The following is a 13,971-nucleotide window of genomic DNA, read 5'->3' on the forward strand; positions in this document are numbered from 1 at the left end:
TCAGTGGATGTATGAATGGAGACCAACCAACAGAAACCCTCCAACATCCAGTGAATACAGGATTAACGGAGTTACTGAGTCCCACAGAGAATACAGCTGCAGAGGCAAAAATGACAGCTTTTCTTTCTCAGAGTGGAGTAATTTTATCACAGTAACTGTGTCCAGTAAGTTAGTCAACTTTTTTTTAATATATAAATATTTCACTGTATTTTTTTTCTAATACTAATAATTAAAAGAAAACAAATTGTTTTTAGAAAAAAAACCCTTGGTGTGCAAACAGTTTTGATTTAACCTAAAAATTCTAGTTTTGATTTTACTGAAAAAAAAGACTTTTACTTCAGCCCTTTCATGCATGAGTTATGATATCTTCAGCCCTCCAAATTGTTATTTTTCCTCGGTAAAAAAGGGATGGGAAAATGTTTTTGTGAAATATTTATTTATATATATATGTCATGGCTCGATGGGCAGAATACTTCGAAGACCTCCTGAATCCCACCAGCACGTCTTCCATTGAGGAGGCGGAGCCTGGGGACTTTGGGTTGGGCTCTCCAATCAGGTGGATGAGATTCGCCCGGAGTTCCTTAAGGCTCTGGATGTTGTAGGGTTGTGTTGGTTAACGCGACTCTGCAATATTGCATGGATACCAGGGTGGTGGTCCCCTTATTCAAAAAGGGGGACCGGAGGGTGTGTTCCAACTACAGAGGGATCACACTCTTAAGCCTCCCTGGTAAGGTCTATTCGGGGGTTCTGGAGAGGAGGGTCCGTCGGACTGTCGAACCTCGGATTCAGGAAGAGCAGTGTGGTTTTTCTCCTGGTTGTGGACCGCTGGACCAGCTCTGTACCCTCAGCAGGGTCCTTGAGGGTGCATGGGAGTTCGCCCAACCAGTCTACTTGTGTTTTGTGGACTTGGAGAAGGCGTTCGACCGTGTCCCTCTGGGAATCTTGTGGGAGGTACTCCAGGAGTATGAAATACCAGGCCCTTTGATACGGGCTGTTAGGTCCCTTTATGACCGGTGTCAGAGCTTGGTCCGCATTGCCGGCAGTAAGTCGGACTCGTNAGAAAACTGGTGAGTTTAGTTATTTAATCTGAAATAAAACAACAAAAACTCTTCAAATCTTTCACCTGTTTCTTAGTGGTCGTAAAAACATGATTTAGTCTCCATGATAACAGAAAGCCTCAGTAAAACAGGGATTATTTGACTGTGGCTCTGTTTGATGAGGCCTTAAAGCAGAACATTAATTCATGTTTATGATGTCTTCATTTTTGAAACAACAGTGGGAGGTGAATATTTTACTCAAAACATCTTAATTGTTTTTCCTCCTTCAGTTCTTTGTTTAAAAATGTCCTCCTTTTTAGGTTTGATTTGATCTGTTAGTATGATTTTCAGGGATTAGAAAAATTTATGAGTTAACACATTTTTTGTTGTATTACTTGTTTAAGTCTTTTTTTTATGTTGAGTAAATGTTAATTGTTTCTCAATTAGAGTAAAAAAATCTCACAGTTCTCCTTTTTATTTTAACTCCATTATCAAAGAAAAATGTTTTATGAAAGAGTACCTTATTCAGACAGGTGTTGAAGGGGTGTTACAGACTATCAGTGTTAAAACAATTTAAAAATAAGAATAAAGACTTAAATAATGACAGTATATGGATTAGGTTCTATGCCTTTACTTGGGGCAATGAGACAAGTCAGTACAGCAGCACAGAGTTGTGTGGAGGGCAGTCCCCCACAGCTCATTTTTAAGCACAGCTAACATTACAACAAGGTTAATCATTGTTTCCTGAACTTTATTTCACCCTTGTGAACCCAATTATGAAATTGTAAGATGCAGTCAGGGATAGCTTATCTCCTCTTTGAAATGTGAACCTTTTAAGATCTTTTAAGAACTCCCATCTCCTGCAGCTGGATCACATCCAGCTTTTTGCACATACAGTTTCACTAATTCACAAGTCAATAATTGGAGGGCAACAAACATTCATTTTGCATTAAAGGCCTACTATACAGATAATTTAAGTTAAATAGGTTAAAAAGCATAAGCATCATAAAACTGAACAGGTTTATGTCACATTTGGACGTTAGATGTTCTGTTAAATCAGAACAAGTTTGGGTCAGTAATACATTTATTGGATGAATGTTCTAAATATATTAAATTGTTTTATATTTTTTTTCACCTCATCTTGTGTTTTATTTTATTATTTTACTTACTTTTCAGGTTCAATGAGTAAGAAAAACATTTTCATATTAGTGGAGATGGTTTTCATTTTTAATCATAGAAAATAAACTCCTACTTTTTTGTTCAATTTATGTTTCTGTAACAGTCCTGAAAAATTGTTGTTTCTGTGAACAGTTTCCATTAAACCCTCTGTGATCCTGAAACCTGACTGGACTCAGATATTCAGAGGTGAGACAGTCACTCTCAGCTGTCAGATCCAGAGAGGAGGAGGAACTCAGTTGGCATTTAAATGGAGACCAACCAACAGAAACCCTCCAACATCCAGTGAATACAGGATCAACAAAGTTACTGAGTCCCACAGTGGAGAATACAGCTGTCAGGGTGTAAGAGGCTTTCAGCAGACAGGCTGGAGTGATGTCGTCAGACTGACAGTTTTATGTAAGTCAAACTTTCTGTTGAATAATGAAAAAAATGCCCTTTTCTATCATCTAACTAAGAAAATAGGATAATTTTTCTTGATTCTTCTGGCCTCAAAACAAACACCAAGAAACTGCTTCCTGAACAAAGTTACATTGGACAATTGAACTTTTTTTGTTTCCAAACTCTACAGCAGATAAACCCAGAGCCTCAGTGAGAGCAGATAAAACAATCATACCAGCAGGAGGCAGAATAACACTGAGCTGCTCTGTGGACACATCTGATGGTTGGAGCTTTGACTGGTTCAGACAGGAGTCAAAATCTTCCCAGTCTGTAAAATACAATAAACCAGACAGAGTCACAGAGGGAGGTCTGTACAGCTGCAGAGGAAGAAGAGGAGATCCAGTTTTCTACACACATTACAGCACTGAAGTCACCGTTCAGAAAACTGGTGAGTTTAGTTATTTAATCTGAAATAATACAACTAACTTTATTGAAAACTTTAATTTGTGTTTTAGTTGTGGTTAAAAACACTTATTTTAGTTCCACTGACACCAAACAACCAGTGATTTTCTGACTGTAGCTCCATCTGAAGAAACCTCAAAGCAGAACATTTGTTCCTGTTCATGTTTTGTCCTAATTTGACATCACATTGTGACTTTATATGGTAATATTCTGTGTGTCTGTTTGATAAAACATATTTGTATTTTTCATTTTTACATTTTAACTCAATCACTGTTCAGTAAATTCAGTGTAATTAATCATAAACTAACCAAACATCATGTTGTTTCTTTGCATGTTGATATTCAGTTGGAAAGAGTTTAAATGCAGCTATATGATGTGTTTTAGTATTTGTTTTTTTTTAAGCATTTTGTCTTGGTTTTGAAACCACTCTTTGACTATTATTGTTTATTATTAATATTAGTAGCAGATTTTGGTTTGTACTTTGCTTTAATTATTGTTTGACTCCAAACTGATTATTGTTTCTGTGAACAGTTTCTAAACCCTCTGTGATCCTGAAACCCAACTGGACTCAGATATTCAGAGGTGAGACAGTCACTCTCAGCTGTCAGATCCAAGGAGGAGGAGGAAGTCAGTGGATGTATGAATGGAGACCAACCAACAGAAACCCTCCAACATCCAGTGAATACAGGATTAACGGAGTTACTGAGTCCCACAGAGAATACAGCTGCAGAGGCAAAAATGACAGCTTTTCTTTCTCAGAGTGGAGTAATTTTATCACAGTAACTGTGTCCAGTAAGTTAGTCAATTTTTAAAAAATATATAAATATATAAATATTTTTTCTTCACCATAAGAAAAACCCTTTAGGAGTTAAGAGTTTTCTTGTTTACCTGATCTCAAAAACTGAAAAAAAAAAACACTTTTACTCTAGATAACAATCATAAAAAAAGCAAAAAAATCATTAATTTTTATACGCTGTAATTAATTTAGATAAGGTTTAAAATGTTAAACCCATCTAAGCTACTTTTTTCTTGACAGCTACTAAAGGAAAAAGATGGATTCAATAATAATATTTTTAAATAAGTATAATAATATTTAATAATAATCAAATAATTATTCCAATCAGATTGACAAAACATCAGTAAGATGCCTTAAACATTAAATAAGTTTTGAGAAAAGACATCAGAACAAAATGAAAACTACTTCAAACTCTTTCCCTGATTTTACTGTTGAGCTTTTTGTATGTTGTGTCATGTATGACTGTTTTATAGATATTGTCTGTAAAACAAATTGCTTGAAGGGGATAATAAAGATTCTTGGACTAGTGATAAACAGTGTTTAATGTTAGGAGCTTAGATAAAGTGAAGCTTGGTTTACTCTCAGACGATCTCTGTCCAACAGGTAGACCTCAGCCTGTCCTCTCTGTGTCTCCATCATGGCTGAGTCCTGGAGCCTCAGTGACTCTGAGCTGTGAGGTTAAACCTCCGTCTGCAGGATGGAGGTTCTTCTGGTATAAAGCTGTTCCCAAACCATCCAGCAGCTCCCATAACTATGAGCTGCTGCCTGGAAGCTCCAACGGGACACAACAGAACTCCTACATCGTTCATGGACAGAAACACACAGCAGGATATGTGTGCAGAGCAGGAAGAGGAGAACCAAAGTATTACACTGATTACAGTGAACCAAAGTTTGTCTGGTCTGAAGGTCAGTTTTGTTTCTGTGCTCTCAGTGAGTTGAAGTTATTGTTTCTCTTACACTCAGTGGTGTAATCTGCAAGCAAAATAACATTTTCAACTAGTTCTCACCTTAACAATAGGACCACATTTTTTACTTACGTAAAAGATAAATTTGTATGCAAAATGGCTTGCACTTGTATAGCGCTTTATCTAGTCCAAGGACCCCAAAGCGCTTTACACTACAATCATTCACCCATTCATCCACACATTGATGGAGGTAAGCTACATTGTAGCCACAGCTGCCCTGGGGCGGGCTGACAGAAGTGAGGCTGCCATCACACCGGCACCACCGAGCCCTCTGACCACCACCAGTAGGCAAGGCGGGTGAAGAGTCTTGCCCAAGGACACAACGGCTGAAACAGCCGGAGCGGGGGTTTGAACCAGCAACCCTCCGATCACAAGACAAACCCCATACCTCCTGAGCCCCACAAATAACCACAACAGCACAAAAACACGAGTTATTTTTGATTTTTATTGTTATATTTTTGAAACTGGTTTTATTAATTATCTTTTTGTATGCAACTGATTGGACAAAGGCACTTTTAATATTATCTTTTAATGTTTCTTTCCCTGGCTCAAGTCTCATTACATGTTGTTTTTTCCTCAGCTTTTCCTCCAGCAGCGTCTCTCAGAGTGAATCCTGACAGAGTTCAACACTTCAGATCTGAGTCTGTCTCACTGAGCTGTGAAGGAAACTCTGCTGAGTGGAGAGTGAAGAGGTTTACAGAAACACATCACCTGTCTGACTTTAACTGCTCCACCTGGGGAACAATGACTGGATCCTCATGTATCATAAAGCCCTTCTGGTCTGATGGTGGAGTGTTCTGGTGTGAGTCTGGATCAGGAGAGTTCAGCAATGCAGTCAACATCACTGTACAGGGTATGTTATCACTTCTTATAGTTTCTTTTAACTTTCAATATAATATTCTTAGTTTTTGTACATATTTGTCATAAATTGGAGGGAGGATGGTGGAAATGGGACAAAACTGCAGGCAAAGAAGGCAGCAAGCAGGCAGGTTGAAGAATTCAGGAACTTTATTAAAGTGAAACAGTCTGAAGTAGACCTCTGAATGACCTCGACCTGAGGAAGAAACAGACAGAGGAGCAACAACGATCTAACAAAGAAGGAACTGAAAACCAAAGATTATAGAAACTCCAGAAGGTGATGATTAAATACATTGCAGGAGCACTGATGGAAGTGAAGCGGTGTACTACGAAGCAGTTTCAACAAAGCTGGGCTTTCTTACCACAGCCTGGCTCAACAAAAACCTCAAACTCCACTAAAAGATAACGGGCACTACGACGGTGGTTTGATGTTACTTTAACTCAGACTTTCTGCTTTAATCTCTGTGATTGTTCAATGAAAAGGGGTTTCAGGTTTCATCTGACACGTTTCTGCTCAAAATACATCAATCAAACAAATAAAGTTACTGGAAAAAATCTCTTCTTCACTTCATTCATGAAGAACAGAAAGTTGTGTTCATGGAAAGTGAGGAATAAAAAATTCCTGCAGAGAAAAAACATTGTTGCTACAATCAGGAGAGGACAACTGTTTCATGGAGCAGAAATATGTTAGTTGTGTAAATCAGTAAAAACCTGCTGCTGTTCAGGTCGAGATCTGAAACTTTTAACTCCAAAGTTGGAAACAAAGATGTTGCTCAGTGTGTCACACTTTGAGAAGGTGTTGGACACGACTCCTTGCTGCTACCACACCAAGTTTTACCTCAATATCTGTAAACTGAATAAATTATAGTTATTTGTTGGATAATATCAACTGGCTGTGGTGGCCATCTTAAGCTGTGGTGACTTCAAAAGTTAATCAGTTGTAGATTTTCACCCACTGATTACTTTCTGACAGTTTATTAAAATGAACCCAGTGTTTCATGAATTATTTTGCTAACAAACAAACAGAATTGAATCAAATCATTAAAAGCAAAGTTTTAAGAACAGATTTTGCTCGATCAGTTTGAGATGTTGGGTTTGACTCTCAGCTGCTACCACACCAAGTTTTACCTCAGTATCTGTAAACTGGCTGAGTTTGAGCCTAATTTGTGTTTGCTGAGGTGGTTTAGTGCAGAGAGTGTTGTTTATGAAACTTGTTGTAGGTTTTAATAAAAGGTGGCTCATGAAACATGTTTCATATTTGGTAAGAGGTTCAGAAATAGAGTTTTATAAAATAAACAGAATCTAATGTCAGGTGGTATTTCATCTAAAAGGCCACTTTTCAGTTGATTCTTCATAAGCCAGATGTTTCTAAACGTGTCCACCAGCTGACTGCTGACTGAAACTGTTTTCCAGATAAAGATGATGGGATCATCCTGGAGAGCCCCGTCCATCCTGTGACTGAGGGAGATCCTGTTACTCTGAGCTGCAGAACCAAACAACAAAAACTACTTTCCAGTGTGTTTTTCTATCACAACAACACACTTCTCCAGAATGATGGCAGAGAGGAGCTGAAGATCTCTGCAGTGTCAAAGTCAGATGAAGGTTTCTACAGGTGTGAACATTCAGGACAGGAGTCACCACAGAGCTGGATGTCAGTTCAAGGTGAGGAGGATAAAAAACATTTGATGCTTTTAATTTACTAAATCATTTTGTTCTTTGAGAGGAACAAAGTAAACACTGAGTTTATGTACTGTAGATTAATGTCTGTTCAAACTTGAAGCTGCATTTTTCTTGAAACAGAAAATGATGTCATAAAATCTGCATTAAAACATTTTTATTATTTAGTTAAAACAGCAGCTGTGTCCAGTCCTGTCAGCTCTTTATTTCTTGTGCTGCTGATTGTTGGACCAGTTGTTGGAGTCCTTCTCATTATTCTCCTGATCTTATTGTGGCGCTACAGACAGTCCAAAGGTGAGAGCTTTTTCTTCTGATTCTAGATCAGATTGTTGATTTAAAACTGTTTTAATCATTCAAAGCATCTTGATATATGAAGCAAACCAGCAGCAGGATGATTTGAACAATGAAATAATGTAACAACAAATATCTTTTTCACAGATTTATTCTGCATCAGGTCAGTGAATCACAATTTCTCTTTCTTATTACCAACATGAATTATCAGTATCAGTAGTTTTTAAAATTAATAACCTTACTATTTTCATTGTGTTTTAGATCAAAACAGTCAGAGAGCAGCAGTCAGAGCTCCACCACAAATCATGGAGTCAACCAGACTGAAAGTCAAGTTTACAGCTCTCTGATCCACGGTAAGACCTGAAACTAATGTTTAATCTACCCTGTGTGTGTGTGTGTGTTTGCTTGTCTTGCAGCAAATTATCTTTTGAATGACTGAACAGATTTTAATGAAACTCCCAGAAAGTAATCACTTAATGTATTTCTACATCCAGATAACTTTTGAGGTCAGCCCATTTTAAGATGGCTGCTAAAGCTGAGAAAAATGACTAATTCTGTCAGTTTTACAGATATTGAGCTAAAACTTGGTGTGGTAGTAGCTGAGAGTCATTCCCAACACATAGTCCAAAAGCTACACATTTCATGTGATAATTGTTTTCAACACCTGTCATTAACTGTAAGAATCAACTCTGCCTGTCTGTTAGCAAAATATATCATGAACCAGAATTTAATTAAACTGTCAGAAAGCAATCATTGGACCTGACAATGTCGTTATCTGATTTTACAGATATTTAGCTGAAAGTTAATGTGGTAGTAGCTGAGAGTCATACCCAACACACACTCTCAGTGCTAACAGATCATGCATGACTTTGTTTTTGAGATTTGCTTGCCGTGGCAACCCCTGAAAAAGAGAGCAGCCGAAAGAACTTACTAAAAGGAAAAACAATGAATACCAAAACTCTAACAAATATCCAAAACACCAGCGAGTAGGAAAAACACTGCAAACTTACTCCACAAAATGGAAGTACACCAGGGAACTCAAGGTTGGATTCAGAGGTGTCTTCCTGCTGTCTGACCTGGTGCTGGCAAGAAAAACAGCAGGCATATGACAGAAAGGGTTACTTTTAATCAGGTTAGAGTTTTTTTTTTATTTTTACCATTGATAAAACCCTCCAATGCCTTCTTTTAACTGCAGATGATGCTGCTCTTTATGAAACAATAAAATCCTCCAAAGCCACTGGAAATGGTAAAGAACATCTTTGGAAACAGCTAAAATTCAACAACTGAATGATTTAAGGAATTCACTGATAACTAACCATAAATATATTTCAGCTGCAGATGAATCCAGAGATGTTTCATTCTCTCACACTGAACTGAATGATTTCAGAACAAACAGTGAGTTTCAAACAAATAATGAAAAAAATCTGAAAATAACTCACAAAGCTTTTGATCCTCATTTCTTTTTTGGTTATTTGATGATCCTAACAGGGAGGCCTCTTGAACCAGATGAGGATGCTGATTACTGTAATGTGGAGACAAACCCTGCAGGTACAGTCAGCTCCAACAGTCAATCTTTGGACTGAAATGTGGCCTCATGTCATTAACCTGCAGGTTAACAAAGGCAGATGAACACATGATGTTTATCTACATACTACCACTGACATCAGCAGGAACTGTCAGAACAGACCCACATCTGAGCACTTTAGAGTTTGTTTAATTTATATTTTGATAAAGTTCTGTTTAGTTTCTCTGAACAGCTGTCTTCACTGTATTACAGCATCTACAGATTTCAGATCAGAATATAAGCTTTCATTTGAGTATCTGTTATTGTACAACTGTGTAAAAAAAGTTAAATAGGGGAAAAACATTTTACATATTTCAAAATTGTATTTCTATGTATTCACCCCATTTACAGTACTTCATTACAAAACAGAAATATTTCTTACAAAGGATCTCTCCGTTCACAGGAAATCAGAGTCGAGCAGCGACAGAAGCAGCAGTTTATTCTGAAATCAGATCAGGAGCAGCTCTGGATGATGCTGCTGCCATGTAGCTGCATGCTGTGGTGCTTTATTCTGCAGGTTATTACAGGAGGGTAAACTCATAACAACATTTCCTCAGAGTTTTGAAACAAAGCGACTGGACTTCTTTTCTGTTAGTTGAAGACATTACGCTCCTCACCCGAGGAGCAAAGTTCTGCTTTTAAAGTGCAGAGAGTTGTTCTGTTATATTCAAGCTGAACTGGTGTAAATTATTTTCCCTCTACTCCATTTGGAGGTTCCTTGGGGTCTTTGCTTGCCTGGATTTTAAGAGGGACGTGTGGGTCACATGCATGGAGATGCAAATTAGAGTAAAAATGACTGGAGATGAGGTTTAATGTTCACCTAAAAGACTGAGGAAGCAGGAGAAAATGTTGGACTCTTTCACGTCCAGTCGGATCAGTCATACATGTTTTAATGAACTCAGCCACAACTCAGCTGTTTCAGAGGAAGATTCAGGGATGGATTAGTTAGATTAGTTTTGATTTAATTTTGAATTACTTGCTGATGTTCTTGTTTCTATACCTTCTTCTGTCGTATGTGCTTCAATAAAGTTATAATCCTGCAGTTATATAGTATAAACAAAGTGGTTACATGGAGAACTTATAACATCTAAAAATGAAACTTCTTCCAGGTTGCTCTGAGCTCAGTCTGTTAAAACAGGATCCCTGGGGCCGGTCAACTAGAAACTAAAATCATTTCCAGCACTGAACCAAGTGATCATTAGAGGAGGAGCCACAGTTAACCTGAGACTGATTGTTATAAGAAACATCTGTAGATTATTCCACTTAGAGGCAGATGAGATTCTCAGAGATTCTGTCAAATCTTCCTAACTGTCAAAAATTTAGATCTGAATCTCATCTGTGGTAAAATTTGCTTTGAGCATTGAGTACCATTAAACAGCCCTATATATGGGTCACAAACCTTTTATACAACATATACTTTTTGTCTCTTTTGAGTGTGTTTTTGTTCTGTTCCTTCTTGAAAACATTGCTTAATTTTTCTTTTTGGTTAGTTTTAGTGTTTGTTTTGATACTACTTAACATGTGTGGTTTATTGACAGAGAATTTTTATATTACATTTCTTTATTGTTATTATTATCTTTTTGTGTTTTATACAAGCTTCGTTTTTGCTTTTGTGAGTTGTACCTAAATAAGTTTAGATAAGCCTGTAATGGAAAACTTTAATATTTATGCTCTGAAAGAAATGATTGCCTTATATATGTATATTCTGATTTTAATTTGCTGTTTAACTTTGTATTTACACAGAGTTTAAACTATGTTAAACTAATGTGTCTCTGCCTCTGGGTGTGATGAGCCAGGGGTGAATAACAGAAGACATCTGTTTCACTGGAACAGTGTGTGAAAAGATCTGATATTAACTCATCCTTCACCCATAGTGAGGTTTTTGATGCTTAAACTGCATAAAGAGTTGCACTCACACACAGCTAAGACAGAGTCGTGCTGTTGTCTGTGTACTTCTCTCATTCTTGCAAGAATAAATACTTTAAGAAAAATTGATTTCTCAGATGTTGTTTCTCACCTTCATCAGAATAGATACAGAGATTTCCAAAACAAGCCGTCAATGAGAGCCTGAGTTCCAGACTTTGCTAAATTTCAGAAGAACCTTCAGATTCCTTCATATTTCATCTTAAAGAACCTGACCAAAAGGAGCGATGCAAAGAACTGATTCTGAGTGGGTTTTTCAAAAGTCTGCAACATTCTGTTCAGCCACAGGATGGAGCAATAATTTAGTGGTTAGATCCGTTACTGAAGACTTTTAAGGTCTTGTGGACAAATATCTGCAGAAGGTTTTCTGGAGTTTCATCCCACTGTCCAGAAACATGAATGTTAGTTTTTCTGTGGATTCTAAATAAACTTATGACAATGGGGTAGGCCCCAGCTTACTCGAACTCTGAAGAAGATGAAAGAAGAACAAAAAACAAATCAGCAAGTCACAGCACAGGCTTATCTGTACCGTCAACAGGTCAGCTTGCAATTTTTTTTTGGTCTTGCACTAAGAAAAGAGGAAATGAAATACCTAAAACCATGTGCAGCTGCAGCCTAAAGCAGAGAGCATTAAATGTGTTTTTTTTAATTAAAACTATCAAGTGAAATAAGAGTAGATGCCAGGGGGAGGGGAAGAGGGGCTACATGGCGTCACAGTTATGCCAAATGACATATGAAGGACAAGCCAGTATGAAACCACAGCCAATGATCAATTGGATCAATTATGCAACAAAAGCAAGCAGGTAATCTGGCAGGACAAACAGGGGATCTGATACCAAACTAAGGAAACAAAGGAGCAAATATACTGGGAGGAGTGGTTAGTTAAGGACAGCAGGTGTGCTGATTAAAAATAGAAGACAGGTGACAAGCTGGAAACAGCCACGCTATTCATGAAGAACAAAACAAAGCTGAAAAAGTACATTAACTTAGTAAAACCAAGCATAATTCAAAACACAAAACTATGACAAAGACGGAAAAACACAACAGTATTTAAATGAAGGAGTTTAGCACTTGTCGTTCCACAACATTTATTAATCTAAGAAATCACTGCTTTACCAGAAACACCCACTTCACAGCTTCTTTCCTGGGCTTCAGAATGACAAAAAGGGGAAATGGAAAACTTTTAAATCTAAATATGTGTTGCTTCTCAGGCAAAATATTTAACCGCAAATGGAGCAAAAAGCAAAAAATCCTGTCTTAATAAACTGCTCCAGCTTGACTTAATGGTTTCACATGATATTTAAAAGAAAGATTAACCATCCTCCTGATGTCACACAATCCGTCAGTGTTGTACTGAAAAACAAAAGATCTGCTGTAATTCAGCTTAACTTTTTAAACGTTTTTATTATTATTTAGAGGCTCCAAAGAAAGAAAGACAATTAAGAAGCAGGGGTGAGGGGTAACGGAGAGAAGAAAAAAGTGTCCGCCTTTGCCAAGAGCAGAAGAAAAGAAAAAAAAATGTGTATGTGATAACTCATGCAATCATTCATACATCTTGATGCACATAGAGGAACTGTAAAGTTGGCCTCAGTTTGTTCTCTGGTCTGGAGACAAAGTACTGTTGGTGTAATGTAAGTGGAAAGAAAAGAAAATTCTTAAAAAAGCCAGGACCAAACGTCCATATTAGAATATCTGTTGAATCTTTGCTGAGGTTAAATTATGATTGTCTCTGTGGTGCTGGCTGTTACAAAAGATTTGCTCTGAGGACAACGAGATGTTTTCAGATAAAATGCATGTTCTTGAATGGCCTGGAGGCAGGACTGAATAAGTAAAGAATATATAACAAAAACATTTCTGTAAATGATCACAACTCTACACACAAACCATCGAGTCACAAAGTTGACACTCTGACAAGTTCAGTGAAGTGAAAATAAATCCTAAAGCCAAACGTACTGCTACCTACTTGGATATATTTATTCCAACAAAAACAGATGACAGAAATGCAAGTTCACAGAAATAAACATCCAGCGTGATCACATTATGGAATACTGTAGAACCTAATCTGAGTTTTCGTTTCCATGACAATACTGAAAGTCAGCTCTCTCCTCCTTCTCCCTGTGGTGTCGATGTAAATGTTTCCTTTTGGACTTTATTATTTATTATTGTGTATGGATGCATGTCCGATGTTTAGTGACATGTTCCTATGTTTTTTTGTTTTTTTTTGGCTTTATATTTCTTTTTATAAAACTTAGACCATGTAACCCGGAAGCAGAACCAAGCGCCATAATAAATAAATTAAAAAAATTAAATAAATAATAAATAAATAAATAAATAAACAGAAATAGCATGGATGGAGAAATAATCCAAAAAGTAAAAAAACAAAATAAAAATAATGTGGAGAAATACATTTGGCGCACTTCTGCAACCGCTCTTCCTGGCCACAATGGTAATTAATGTTTAATTTTACAATTTTATTTTAAGACCAGCTACAAACATTTGAACAAAAAATGAAAAATAATCCCCCCCTAGCTCATATTGACAGGAAATCTAACTATATTTTTGTCAAAGCTACTGCTGTATGAATGTTGTATAAAAGGGAAGGAAACAGCAACAGGCTATACTTGGAACAAGAAGTCTGAAAAAATGTTGATGCCGTACAGGAATTATTGTAACTTCTGCTTCTTCATCATTACAGTTAGTAGCAGAGTTTCTGATCAGCAGTGCAGCAGGTCTGGATGTGAGGATGGGGCACTCTTTGCTCTGCTTGCTGACGGTTTTCTGTAAGTACATCACTGACTTCCTTTTTATTGACTTTTGTTTGCAGCTTAAAGAAAATGTTGG

At 37.2% G+C, this 13,971-nt stretch overlaps 1 protein-coding gene and 1 long non-coding RNA gene across 2 annotated transcripts in view; both read left to right on the forward strand.

Moving 5' to 3' along the window:
* The window catches only part of LOC108242273, a 31,051-nt gene that overhangs the window by 4,616 nt on the left and 12,464 nt on the right, over positions 1-13,971 (forward strand). The gene's annotated exons all lie outside the window — the stretch shown is intronic.
* Positions 8,976-11,090, forward strand: LOC119617227. The gene is made up of 3 exons (XR_005233449.1): positions 8,976-9,038; positions 9,132-9,191; positions 9,611-11,090. It is a non-coding gene; the product is annotated as an uncharacterized LOC119617227 (long non-coding RNA).

Source organism: Kryptolebias marmoratus, linkage group LG7 (assembly GCF_001649575.2).
Source record: "Kryptolebias marmoratus isolate JLee-2015 linkage group LG7, ASM164957v2, whole genome shotgun sequence".
In the NCBI taxonomy this organism is placed as follows: Eukaryota; Metazoa; Chordata; class Actinopteri; order Cyprinodontiformes; family Rivulidae; genus Kryptolebias; species Kryptolebias marmoratus.